Below are 15,081 nucleotides of genomic sequence, written 5' to 3'. Positions count from 1 at the left end.
CCTCCGCATTGTAGTGTACATGCTTCATGCACTGGTAGATTACATGCAAATAGGTAGGTACATCTAGATCACATGCACATAGAAGGGTACGTCTATATGATGTATGCATATATGACTCATACACTGATCCAAGACTCTTTACTGCAATAGAGTGAGTTGTAGAAGGATTACCAGGATGGATTTGCAGCCTTCAGTCTTAATTTCCTTGCTTTAGTGGATTTAAGTCAGACATTTATAGTCTTTGTGGTTTAATTTCCTTTGTTTTTCCATGGTGTTTGTATTAATAAAATCCCTATGATTCATGTTTTAAAAACTCCCTGGATACAAAATTGTGTTCTTGATAGACCAGTGAGATTCTAATCAAGCACATATTTATTTAGGGACTCATAAAAACAACAAAGACACTATTGACCATCTGGGTTTATGGTCATTTTTAATGGTGTGAGTTTTGAATGCATGGAACATACAAGCCTACTACCTGGGAGCTAATTTTTTAAAATTAAATCTCTTTAAAGTCTGTGTGGTTCTGTGCCACAGAACCATACACCTCCTTTTTTTTTTTTTATGGAGATGTCTTTTTTTTTTTTTTTTCTTAATTATCTTGGAAAGTTCTGAAGGTGTGTTATTACTCTCTTATTAAAATAGTTACAGATTGTGCATCTTGAAACATTTACAGCATCTTTCTTTTTTCCTGCTGTTTTTTGAGAAAAAAATTGTGTCTGCCACTGAGATTGCTCTAGAAATGGGAACAGGACCTGTCTGGTGACATCAGGAATGATGAAAGTGAAACTTCCTTGAGTTTTTTCATCCCCAGACCACTATACAATTTTATGTCCTTTGGGTAGAAATCTGTGCTCATGGAGATCTTCAGGCCTCGCTCTCATTTTGTCGCTGATCCCTGAAGCTGCTTTCATTCCTTGAACGTTTTGTCTTTACAAGCCTATTGCTCTGACACATGTAGCAGAGAGCGCAGACGTGAGACCTGTGTTCGGCTCTGTGCTCCGCCCCAGGTGTCCCGTATGATGGCAGGCAATCCATGCAGGTTTTCTGCAACTCTCTTCCTACCTGTGAATGAATGTGCAGATAGTGAGCGCTGTGCTTTCCTACAGAGTGGCTCAAATCACTGTTGTTAGATGCCTTGAGTTCCTCAGACACAGCTAGATCTTTGCTAAATGTCCTAAATTCTGAAGTCTTGCTCTGGTTCATAGACCTTTTTGAGTAGCTGCGGTAATACGGTGAATTTTCCTTGTTTGGGACCTACAGTGACCTTCTGTAGCCCATAAAAACACTGGAAGTTTCCACCAAGATTAGTAATATCCAACACAATATGGGTTCTTAAACTGTTGCCTGCTATAGTTTTTTTTTCCCCCTTATTTATTTTAACAGTAATATTGCTTTTAAACTTAATCTGCTGTAGATCTGACATATCTTACAGACTTTTCTTTCACTTAATTGTGCTTGGTTATGATAAATTATGCAATATTAAAAATAAATCTTCAGCACAAAGGCAAGTTTCTCATTTCACTTCCATGATTAATTCCGTTGAAGTCAACGCTGATGCTTTGGATTTATATAATCGGATCCTTGAATATCTTTGACTTTCTGTTTCTCAGATCCCATTTCAGCCTCTTGTCCCTTTCCTCATCCAGCACTGTTTCTGTCCATCCTTTACATTTCAGCTTGGTTATTCACAACGCAAATGTTCCTAAATGTGTTTTTTACTCTGTAGCTGATTTCCCGTTATATCAGCAGTAATAAATGAAGAAGAGGTAAACATCTGGAGGTGATAAACCTGTTGTAATTTTCCCACTATATTGGGCTTCTGTATTTTAGAAGATGCAGTTGTAACAGGACATGAATCCTGTCTAAAAAACAAGAAAAAGATAGTAGTACATTTTCAGAAAATTCATTTATTGGCAATCTGAAAGTTGTTTCTTTCTTGTCTATTTTTAAAAGGATAAAACCTCTCAAGAATAAACTTTTACACCTTCTCTGAAAAGTGTAAGTCTAGCAATCTAACAGAGCAATCGCTTTCAGATTTTCTCTTCAAGATTTTAGCTTTTCCTTTCCCAAATCAATGCTTGTGAACTGTAAAGGAAGACCGTGTTCCCCTCCCAGCACTATAGCATCTTTAAAAAATATTCGGTCCCAGCTTCCTCCCCCACCCCCTGTTCATTTTACTGGTAACAAAATCGTTCTTTAAATCTTTGGTTTGCTCTGCTTTAGCAGGAGTGGTAGTTCAAAGTTATGTCTTATGAAATTACATTTATCTAATATGAGCACCTTGGCCAGTTGCAACCAAAATTAAAAACATATACTATTTGTTCCATTTGTCAGAAGAAAATCATTGGCTGCAAGTATAAGGCTTATCAAGTGTATCTTTATGCATTTATGTTCCCATGAGTGCCATTATTTTAAAATTTCTTAGTGGTATTTATATATATTCAACGTTTGACATCAGATAATTTGAGTTTGCTATGTTTGTGAGATAACTCACAAGGGAGAAAGTTGTATTAAATAAATAATAGAGATAAATTTTATACTTCCATATATTTCAAAGCTAATGCAGCTAACTTGCAGTGGAATGGTAACATGAAGACACAGTGCTATAATATGATTGATTTGTTTTGACAGCAGCCAAATAATTGAGAGTGAAAGGTGTCAGCACAGATGAAATATTGTATAAGCCACATTCAGAAGGCAACCCCAGCAGCAATAGCAACTGGAGTTTTATTTCCTTTGATATCGCACTGTTACTCACTTCCAGTTTATTATAAAACCATGAAAGGTACGCAACTTTCCATATGACGGAGGCTTTTATGGAGGGGATAGAAACAGAAGTTTGTCAGGTACTTGAACAATAGATACTGACAATGGGATTTATGATGGATACACTATACAAGGGTAAATTATCTTAATCTTTCCCCCTGGTTTTCTCTCTTCTTTTAATCCCTTTTTACAGGCTACTGCTTATCTGGCATCTTACCTCTAGCTTGGAGGGTAAGTGATTCCCTCCAGAGCAACCATCAGTGTCAGTCTATGGATTGCCTGGCAGGGGATTGATGCAAAAGCAGTGTTGCTATTACCCTCCCCAGCAGTGAGACTTGTTTTTAGTTCACCTCTTCTGCACAGCAAACTATACCCATTCTGACTAACTGAGACAGGGTGAGGCTTGGGTATTTGCATTATGGCATCCTACCGCACTGCAAGGAATAGAAAGAACTATAGAATCTTTTGAGCCTAGGAGACTGTCAGTGTGCAAGTAAACTAGTATAGAAGGTAGCCAAATAGACCAGCTGAAATAATACCTGAAAGTAAAAATATTTGAGGAGCTGTTGGCCCTCCTTTAAAGCAACCTGAAAAAGAGACTAGAGTGTGCCTGTAAAAACACAAACTATAACGCTTCCTTTATCCTGAAGCCTCATTGACTTCAGTGGGAGCAGGACTCCAAGGTACAGTTTGAATTGAACTGTATGTCCTGCCATTCATTTCAGAAATGCTCCATTAAGAAAACACAAGTCGATGTGAATGACAAGGGTTCTCAGTAATGAGCTTTTGCTCATGCAAAAAAACCCAAACAATGACAACCATCATGTTAACAAGATCAGGAACCCTTGTGGCTTTGTAATGTAACATCTAATCTATATCTATACCTATACCTATACAAATATAATTATATCTTACTTGGAGAAAAGTAAATAACAGAATGGGATGAGATTTCCAATACAGAACAATTTATACACAGTCACATTCCACTTGCATTCTCTTTGTCTCCTGATGTGATCATTTCATAAATAGCATGGTGGAGATTAGACACAAGGGCTAAGAAATCTAACTTACTGGTAGTAGTAAGGGGAACGTTTGTGGTATAGGAAGGGAGGAGGCAAGCCATTGTTCATAAAATAAATCTTACTGTATGGCAGGCTGCATCTACTGAAGTATTTTGGTTTACAGAATTAGAGCACACTTGAAATTAATCCATTTGTTCCCACTGTTTGCCTTAGGTTAGTTTGATGTGCACAGACCAGATTTCTTTTGGAGGAAGCTAAACCAGAAGCTCCACTCCAGGTGCATGCCAACTGCATCCCAGAGCCAGGTGTTGATATGAAGCCCCAAACCAACAGTTGGCCCAAACCCCATTATGGTTTCAAGACCCGCACATTCAGTGCAAGAAACCAGAGTATATACAGTCCAAAGTAAAAACCCTGGACTAGAAGTAGAGGGAAAGAGACTCAGAACCAACTGTCTCCATCTAGTGATCCTCTCATACTGCAGCAAATTACTTGCTAATGCTGACATAGCCTTAAACCTGTATTAGTGCTTCAGGAAGCAGTAATTTGTGATGGGTGTACATGCAATGAAAACAAATCCTCATTGCTGATGGTTCAGAGATACGTTCTTTATGTAGAGGCTTCTGTTAGAGCCCTGAGTGCCCAGGTTGCAGGTCTATATGGTTTACGTAATAAATAACTCTCTGCCATCAGCACCTGCAGTTAAATTTAACTTGACAGCTCTGATTTTAGCCACCAGCAGCTGTAATGTTCTGTTTAGTAATTGTTGACAAAATGCTGAAAACTGAATGCCTAAATGTTCTGTGCATATAAATCTGTTGATAGGCATTGAGATGGGCATGTAGACATCTAAATCTGAAGTTCTGATTTATATTTGCTGGTGTGTGATTCATAGTGGAAACACAGGCTTCCCAACTTTTCTGTACAGATGTTAGTCTCTTCATTAAGAAGTAATCAGAATTACATGAAAACTTGTGTGTGTGTGTGAAAAGACTCTTAGGAGAGTGCATGATTTTCATGAGAAGTATTTGCTTTCCTTTTCTTTCTAATATGCCTTCAGATATTTTCTTTTTCACAACCCAGCCTGTATCTATGAGCATGTGCGTATACTTCTACTGCCCCTTTTAAACTTCAGCTAGCTCACTTATCCAGGAGCCTCTATCCAGCAGGCTGTGAAATAGAAGCTCCTCCTGAGAAGAATTTCACATTATCATGCAAAGAGGTAGAGGATCTAGTTAATGGAAAGATGCTCAAGTATCTAGTGTTCTTCCTGGCCACGGCAATTTGGATTCCTCTTTGGTTGCTCACCTCTTGATCATTAAAGGCATTTGCCAACCCATTGCTGATGGAACAAAAAGCCACAAAAAGAAATATAAGTGGAAAAATAAAAACACGAATGAAGGTAAAACCCAAAAGGACATCCTTCTGGCCCTGAGCTGTCCAGGCAAATGGAAAAAAGAAGAAAAGTAAACTAGCCACCCAACTGAACCAACTCACAGGCATCTCCCACATTGAGTAGTTTTTTGAAAAAACTATTAAGAAATCTTCCTCCAAAAGAAATCTCAAAAATAGCCTTTCAGATTGGTCAGATAACCCAACCAGCTATTTCAGTGTTTAGTTACAGTAGTGAACTTTAAAAGTCTTGCTAGATTACCAGACAGGTTGTCTTCAGTGGTAATCCCTACTCCAGAAAGTTTCCAGTGACTATTAATAGACTGTTTTGGAGACTTGGCTGTTGTGAATAGCTTTCTTCTTAGATGATGGGTTTTCTCTAAGCCAGGAAGCAAAGTAAACATTTTTCCCCACACCTCTTCATATCTGAAGTAATTCCACATCACTGTTACAAGTGGTCAGCTCTAAGCGGTGATTGTGATATGCCATCACAGAGCCAAATCTGGAGGCCCTCAGCTCTCGAGTTTAGTGAGGCAGATTCACATTAGATGTGATGCTTGAGGCCCCACTGACATTTGGGAGTTTGGGTTTTAAAAAACGCCATGCGAAGACCCTCAAGGTTTGGCTGACTATAACCTGCAAATGGTTTGGCAAGACCCTATTTACAGAGATGACTCGAGAGCCTTTCCCTTCCCCCATTTCACTGGTCAGCACTGACATACTGCATTATGAGAAAGAGCTGCACTTAATGCAGAACTACTTTCAATTGTCATGACCACTCAGCCTTATTTAAACTGACACCCTCTCCATCACCCCCAAGCTAGACTCCCAATGTCAGAGTGCTTCAAGAACTTGGGATTCAAAGCTGTACTGTCTTGCTAAGAGCTGTGATAGAGTGGTGCAAAACAGCACAGAAATGAACTTCAGAGATGGAAGGAAAATCCCAAAGGTAGAGGGAGACATGGTAAATATGGGTATGCCAGGTGAGCAGAGGAAAAGAGAGTGAAGGGAAGACTTGCATGTGGGTTCAGATCAGGAAAGAGACTTGGAGGATCCATGCTTCTGTCTTCCCTTGCACGTAGTCAGTTCAACTAGACTTCAGTGATCTGGGGTAATGCCATTAGAAAGGGTTACAATTCCTTCGTGTTCCAAGAGCAGATACAGCCCTTCCTTCTCCCACCACACCAGGTTGTTCTGTTGGAGTATTTGTCCTTCAGGGTTTGGTTTGAGGTTCTCAGGTGCCAATAACATGAAAAGTCTGAAATTAAACAGCATGGAAATTCCAGGTGTGAGGAAATGTACAAAAGGAGTTAAATGACCACATGATCACTCCTGCCTCTTGCTATTCAGTAAATGCCGATGCATATGTAAGCTTACGCATTTAAGTGGTCCTGTTTAATATGAAAAAAAGGGTCGTTTTAATGATCTGCTTACTAACGGGGAAACTAAGGCACAGAGTAGCAAAGTGACTGCCCTGTGTTTCTTAACAGGAGAATAGAAAAACCAGCCATAGAAACCATGTTTCCCAAGACCAGTCTGCCATATGTATGTTTACAAATTTGCAAGGGGGGAAGCACTATGTTTAAATTAATATAAGAAAAGAACATTTTAGAGAATACTCTTTCAAGATATTTTCTGGGCATTCCTATAACACATTTCTTATAGATTGTTGTAAAGGTTGAATCCTCCTTGTCTCATAGGCATATCCCATTGGTTTTAGGGTGGCTGCTTCTGTAAGTAAAGTTAACAATATTCAGTCATATATTTTAGCCCAAACAAAGATTCTGTTAGAATATGAGAAAAAAGAATGGTTCCAAGAAAGCACAGTCACTAGCTCAACTGTGAATGGTTTTTCTCCTTTTCTTCCTTTTCTGTCTTCTTTCCCCTAGAGAAGTACATGATTGCAGTAGGGGTTTGGGATTAAGTAATCATGTCTGCTTTCTGCAAATCTAAAGCAGTTTATATTTTTGCCTGAATTTTTGGTTTAGGAACAAATGTCATTATCATGAAAGACTTTTAGCTCTACATATGGTTACATTTCCAAAATGTACCTGCTTTTTAGAGGCAGAGGGAGGAGAGGAATACCACTACTTGGGTCTCATGCCAGACTTTAATGTAAAATTAATTCCTTTAAAAAGATTTTTAAAAAACCACAACATTTTTCTAATGTGCATTAAGAATGTTAGAGAGCTCACTGAAGCATATGCTTTGAGCTTTCAGGAGCAATCTGTAGTCAGGCATTTTAAATGAAAATTGATTTGTGATTTACATGGTCAGTGGAAAGAAAATTAACTTATGGAAGGTTGTAATGAAATATTAGACAAGTAAAAAAGTAGATGGTGATCTAGTGGAACTAAAAGTCCCATCTGGAAGAATTCTGTGACATTTTTACATTTATCTGTGTTCTGCATGAGTTGTAATGTTAGTGGTAATTTTATGGGACTGAACTGAAATGAAAAGGGTGTTATCACAGATTGCCTACAATATAGGATTGTGTTCAGTGGAGAGTCCTGTATCCTTTTCTCCATTTTCCTATAATATGAATCATTGCACTTTTTTCAGCTACTGTTGTTGAATTCATTCAGCCTTTTACTTGAGGTTATTAAAAAAGAACATCAAATGCTCACAAATACAATCTAGCAGCACATTTAAAAGCAACACTGCTGCTTCCACTTACTCCTGTGTAGTTGAGGCACTGTCCAGGAGACCCTTTAAAATATATGCTAAAATAGCATGTTACCACTCTGAAACACAGTTTAGCAACACAGTTTTAAAAATGTGTTCTCTTTTGATTTGTGACTCATCAATATAGTGAGAGTAAAGAAATAATGCTTCTGCAGAGAACGTAGTGCCATACTTCTGTTCCTCCATCCCTTTTGAATGCTGATATCCAGTGTATGACATCCCTGATTGCTCTTGCTGTCAGCTTCTTGGAGAACGAAGAAAGAGAAACATGTCAGAATAACATGATGCCATACTCCCTGCTCTCTTCTACTGCTCTTGTACTAGAAAATATTTCTCCTGTTTCAGTAATCCAGACTTTACCAGTATTGGAAAGAGGAACCCTTGTGCTACCTTCTAACAGATAAACTTCCTCCTTCTGTAGTCTCCGTGTATGACAACTTCTGATTTATCATAGTTTACACACTTTGAAACGTGGGGCTCTGATTTGGCAGAAGGTTAATAGTCTTTGGAATCAGTAGGATCTGTTAAAGCATTTGGTGAAATTGGTCCCATCATGGATTTAAAATACCTCCAATTTTCAAAATCTAGAGAAAAATCTTCCTATCAAAGGCTTGCTTCCTTCTGTTATTAATTAGCTCTATGTCCTACCAAAGTCTTGTTGGTTATGGACATCTTACCTCCCTCTTCACAGGAGAGCTGTGTTAGATTCCTTAAGCAGGTAAAGCTAAATTTATGCTATTTCTAATTCTCTGTTCCTTTCGGAAATATATAGGTCTGATTTAAATGAATGACAAGATTCTAGTTTCTTTGAACTACACAGGGTTTCAATATGGCTCAGTACCATGCATGATCTGGACACTGCCAAGGAAACATATACTGTGGACATTAACCTCTTCTCGTTGTTATTCTTTTCTAATGAAGACTTGAGTATCAGGTTTACGATTATACCATGTGCGTATCACCGTTAGCTGAAATAGTCTTAAACATCAAATTGTACAACTAATATATGCAACGTATTAGTTTGAACGAGTGCATTATTGAAGAATATAGTTTGAAACACACCATGTTATCTCTCCAGAAAATTAATTTTGTAAGCATATTTGAAAGAGGAGAAATATCACAAATCTATCACAAACAGTATATATGTTTTTCAATAGAATGACGTGGCTAATGATGGTAGAAGCAGCCTTTCTAATCACAGGATACTGTAAAGGTCAATATTAGGTATTGGCTTTCCGTCCTGTCCCTGTGAAACAATATACCATAGTGAATGTAATCAGTAAATGGTGGTAAATGAACCTATTAGAAACATTAGCATTGGAGAAAGACAAGTTTTGAGAATAGATGTTAAGTGGATCCTGCAGCTGGTAATTGTCATCCTGGGAATAATTACACTAATTAATAGTTGCTAACCCCAGACCCTTGTGCCTGTGACTTTGAATGAGTTAATGATTGCTGCTCTGGAGAGTGTATTGCTGGTAGATTTTCAGTAAGTGTCAGCAGAGTAAAAAGGCCCCAGGGAAGAGACTTTGGCTGTGATGATCTTTAGGGTCCCCATTCTTACAAACCACAAGTACATCACTGAATGATCAGATAACGTCTCCACAGACCACAGAGTAGTTGGGGATTTTCTAATGAAGAGATCCATTTCATCATAAAGTTCCTGATTTGTAAAGTTAATATTAAGTTCATGTAACCTCATACTCATAGCACTTGCAATCAGCGGATTTTACTTTTGAGGCTGTGCTTTAAGTGAACCACAAAAGCCATTTTTTTCTGTTGTCTTTCCTCCCGACCCTAGTTAAGTGGGCTGTATTTCTACCACAGTTAATTTAAAACACTACGAAATCTTTATTGACATAATTTAAATTTTGTAGGCTTTTAAATACTGAGAAGTTTATTTTACATAGGAGAGTGGGTCTAATTCCTTTGACTTCTGTTTCTGTCTCTCTTTTATCCCTCCCACTGCCCAATAAGTATATGAATCCTGTAGTATCCATACATTCAGGGCATATAATCTTGCTTTCTTCTAAGGGTGAATATCAGGGATAATTTTGTGTCATTAAAATCAATAGTTGACTGGTGTCAAAATGGAAACAGAAGAATTCTAGTGAAGTCAAGATTATGTTCACCAAGCGCAAAGGAAAATGTAAGGAGAGCTGTATAACTCCTGGTTTTGCAGTCTGTGAGGAGAAGGATTATTAATATACTTTGGAATATTAGTCCATGGCCTTTGATCAGATAGAATGATAAAAGACTGAGTGCTGCTCCATGTTGAAGCCTTCTTTTTGTCTAAACAAACAAACAAACAAGGTAATATTGCAATATCATAAATCCAGCTTACTTACACTACTAGTTGAAGATTTCTCATATTGTCTTCAGGGAATTAGAAGAAATTGTAAAGATAGATTTTCTTTTAACTGCATTTTCTGCTTCTGATGTTTTCCCATGGCCTTCCAAATGGACAAAAGAACTCCTTAATGCCAGTGTGAGTTGTCCTGGTCTGGTATGTAAAACTGCCAGCTCACGACAGTCCTAGCCATCTTTAGTTAGGTAGAAAAGGACAACTGCTTATAGAAAAATCTGTGGAAGCTTCAAAGAATTCGAAAAATCAGTATGCTTAAATGTTGCTTTGAACATAGAGCCTGAAATACAAACCTAGTATCTGTTGGTACTTTGAAGCAAGAATAAACATGGCACTTGTATGGGCAGCTCATTAGTTTTCTACAGGCTGTAATAGAGAATTTATTTTGTAATGTTTTTCTTTTTTTTTTTCCAGCACTTATTTCTCTAGGCTTGTGGTATTTTTGCTTTGCTTTGTTTTGCTCACTAATTATGCCCATAAAGGTAAGCGTACATAGTGCCAAAGTAAGATACAAAATGCTGAAAATTTTAAGGAAGAAAGCAGAATGGATCTTAGGAGCCCCGTAGGTACTAAACGGCTCCTTTTGAGACCACAGCGTCATGTAAACTGAGAGTAAAATGCCCCCAGGCTTCTGAAACCAGATATAAAAGTTAAATCATTGCTATCTCCCTTAATTAAGATCCTGTGATTTCCCACATGACAATTTATGGAATAGTATGTTTTTTAATGGCAAGTATATTATTTGTCTCAGAAGGAAGAAACCATTAGAAAGGTACTGAAGTAGCAGAGCCAAAAAGGTACAAAACAGTTAAAGAAACATACTCCTTTGCCAATTAAAATCATTAGTTCTTATAGTCCTTCCAAAACATGTTATCTCTGATAATAAGTTAAAAAAAATAAATATTTGAAGCTCAATTGTCTTTATCTTCGTTCACACCCCTGAGGAGGGTGGCAAATAAAAAGATGATCTCTAGGGTAGCTGCAGGTCTGCTTATCCTAAAACAAGAAGGAAATGAACGAGACTGTACATTGCTGTATTTATACAGAATGTTTCGAGGATGCTAATGTCAATTTGGTAAGTTAAAAGAATACTAAGATGTTATGGAACAAGAAAACAATCCCAAGTAACAGGAGACTTTAGGGGAAAGAGCAGAAACTGGGTGGAAGATATTGTTCATGGAAGCTGCAATCCATCCAACAAGGCAGGCTGAAACAAATGGCACTGAAAATATGCCTGTCATCCAAAAAGGTGGTTATGATATATGGCAAGAAAGGAACGGAGAAAAAATAGTATATAAACTACTTTGTAAATGAATTGGAGGGCTTGGCTTTTAGAACTACAGAGCAGTGCCCAAGTGTTTGAACTCAGACAGTGGCACAAAGAGCTGGCACAGGAGGTACCGACACTGAAAGTGGTAACAGAGCCCAGGAGGTCTCCTCGCGTCAGTGCTAAGTGAGCCTTTCCCTGGAAGACAGCAGTCATTGCTCAGTGACAGAGTTAACCAGGCAGTTCACGTACCCTCGTTTGACATCAGCCAAGCAGATTAGGTCTTTTGATCCAGATGCAGCAAAGATCATGAGACTCATGCAGGAGTGCAAAGGACACAAATTGGAGGCATGCAGTGGTCTTGTTTTCCTCTGAGTTGCAAAATTAATTAATTTCACTTAGAGAGTTAGTTCTTCGGCTGCTGTTGCAGGAACTGGGAATTCTTAGCTAAATATCCAGAGGACTATGACTAGACAGGCTGTAGCCTCATGTTCTAGAAAGAGCATGGAATTTGTTGAATTCTGTCCATTTAAACCCCGAAGAGGTCTCATTGCCTTTTTTTGTGTGTTTGTTTTTAGACTTTGATTCACTGTGCTTCAGAAGAGAGCAATCTGTCTTAGCAAAAAGAGATTGGTTCTGAAGTAGCATTGTAAGGATAAAAGGTTAGAGAAAATCACAAAATAAAACTTTTATCTGGATTTGAGATGGACAGGGAAACAGTAAGTCCCAATAGGTGGTGAGGCACAAAAATGTTAAACATTAAGCCAAAGAACATAAATCAGGAAAGCTTGGAATTAAGCAAAAATGTGAAGAGAAGTCCTGGCCCCATTGCATGGAATAGCAGAATTGCCTTTGATTTCAGTCAGGTCAAGATCTTGCCATTGTGGGGGCAAAACAGAAAGCCTAAACACATGGGATGAAAAATAAAGCAGTAGGGAGAGCCAGCCTGAGAATGTGTGACACATCCTGCCCAGAGGCATGGTGCATCAGAGGGTCTTTCTTTCTCTCCAGGGAAAATGCTTGGCTAAGTCACATCTGCACTGCCATGAGGAAAGGCCATGTAGTTTAGAGGGAAAGTCTGTTCCCAGAAGAGGGGCTAGTTCTGGTTTGATAAAGAAATATTGCTCCTTTGCACGTGTCTCTTTGTGACACTTGTCACTAACACCTTTGGAATAGGGTGGCAATAATTCCACCCATGCAAACAAGATGCCCATCACAACATATGTTGGCAGGGAATAGAACATTTATGAAACAGATATTGGAATGTGACTGTAAACATATTTTACTTCTGTTTTCAGTGGAATGTGGAAGAAAGGTTGCTAGTTGGAAGCAAGTTGGAGAAAGATGAGAGGGAGACTTTTCTGGTAAAAAAAACAAAACAAAACAAAAAACCCAACCAACCAACAAAAAAAAAAACAACCAAAAAACCAAACAAAAAAAACCAAACCCCAAACCAATAGAAAGACATTGTGGCCCAAAGTATGTTCTGCTTGTTTTAAAATTACTGTGCACATTAAAATGAAATGACCCAAATCTCTCCAGAGATGTATTTTATCCAGTACAGATGTAAGAAAAGAGTAGGATTTGCTACTCAGTTTACCAAATTGTTGGAGCATTGAAATACAGCCACTACCATAATACATAGACACAAGTCAATGTCATTATGCTAGATTTCTTGCGGTGTAGCAGTAAAATTTCAAGAAGTTTCACAAGCTTCTTTCAGACAGAATTCCAGGATTTGACCAGCTTTTCCAGTGCTCATCTCTCTTCAGTGAGGCTGTACAGCTGGTAGCCATATAAACAGACACTCTCAATGTATTTTTAGCCATGATCCTACCTATCACCAGAATGCCAAGAAGTTTCTCCTTGGTATTTGGTGTACCTTTTTGCAAGAAAACAGGAGTATTTATAGTGTGCAGGCTTCCATGGTTATATGTCAGAAACTTTTATTATGAAATATTATTGTAAACAAAGTAAATTCCACTGGGAAATATACAGATACCATTCCTTTTTTTTTTTTTTTTTTTTTGTTTCCCTGGGTGTTTTATTATTATTTTTAATTAGTGCTCTCCACAGAGTGTTGAAAGTTATGATAAACATTTCCTGGAGCAGATTTTCAACCTGTAACTCAGAAGAAGAAATATGCATTTAAAGATGTTGCTTTATATTTTGACGCTAAAGGGATTTTAAAAAATGTTCTCACTAGATGCATTACAGTTTCTTTTCTCAAAAGAAGTTATAGCATATCTAATGAAGGAAGTTTATCCTAGCATTAAAACTGAGCTAAATTTGCGTGTATGTGTTTATTATTTTCTAAAGTATGTGACTTCAAACAGTTAAAGCACTGGACTCAGCCAATATGGAAATACAGCTGAATTTGAAATTTACTATATGCAGTTTCTGCTTTTCATTTTTTACCATTTCACACCTTGTCCGCATCTCGAGCAAGCTTGTAAGTTTCCAACGCATACATTTCTTGTGATGATATATTGTCCTGGTGGAAAATTTCATTTACTGGCTGTGCCCTTTGCTGAACCTGTTGCTAGTCAGGGAACATGATAAGCGTATAAGTAGCATGCTACTTCATTTATCATACATCGTTTTAGACACTCAAATATCTCATATACAAGTCTGCACTGAGGGAAACTACTAAACTTGCAGGAAAAAAATCTACAAATAAATTGTCAGTTTATAATATATAAATGTATCATCCTAATAAAAATTAATCATAGTTTATACTAAAACTGTAAGTGCCCTTTATTTTTTTTATGGCCTCTGTAACCACATGCTATCAAACACTAATAGAAAATATCTGGCTTTTGTGATTTGGTGTATAGCAGAATTGAAAGATATAAAAATACTGTCTATTTTTAATAATTAAATTACATTGCAAATAAATCACAGGCTTGAAATAACCAGCAGTGCTAAGAACAATCTGCTTTCCTAGGATTTCTCTCCATTCACCATATCTTGTATAAAACAAAAATAGATTCAAAAAGCAACCAGAACAGTAATGCCAACAAAATCCTTTAACGTTTAAGGAATTTAGAACTCACCAGAAAGAAAACAATTGCAAAAAATTTAAGGTCAAATAAACCCAAGTCTATCTGATGTACTAGCAGAGCAGGTCAGGCCTCCCTAATTTCAGTAACTTGTCATCTATTGATTTCAAAGCTTCTTCAGACCATCATTATAATATTTTACTACAAGCTGCTTTTTATGTGCAACATAAAATAATCTACATCTTGTCAAGACGTTGCATTTGAAACGCTGAATGCAATGTTCTGATTTATGTTAAGCAGTGCTTACACTAATTACAACCTTTCACTAAGATACTGGACTATGAAAAAGTATATCTTACATTTATATAGCATCTTTCATCCTGCATCCTTTAAAAACTGTACATAAAAGAGTCACTTCAACTACCTCTCATATATATATCCATTCCTAGGGAGGAGCAGAAGCATTTAAAGGCTTGCAGTGACATTGCATTCTAGCTTTGAACTAGAAAAAGGATTTGTTACACAGAGTTTAATTACCTGAGCTGTAATTTGACTAGGTTATCAGAGCTGATACAGATC

This window comes from Falco rusticolus, chromosome 4 (assembly GCF_015220075.1).
Source record: "Falco rusticolus isolate bFalRus1 chromosome 4, bFalRus1.pri, whole genome shotgun sequence".
Taxonomy (NCBI): domain Eukaryota; kingdom Metazoa; phylum Chordata; class Aves; order Falconiformes; family Falconidae; genus Falco; species Falco rusticolus.
This window is presented reverse-complemented; position numbering follows the sequence as displayed.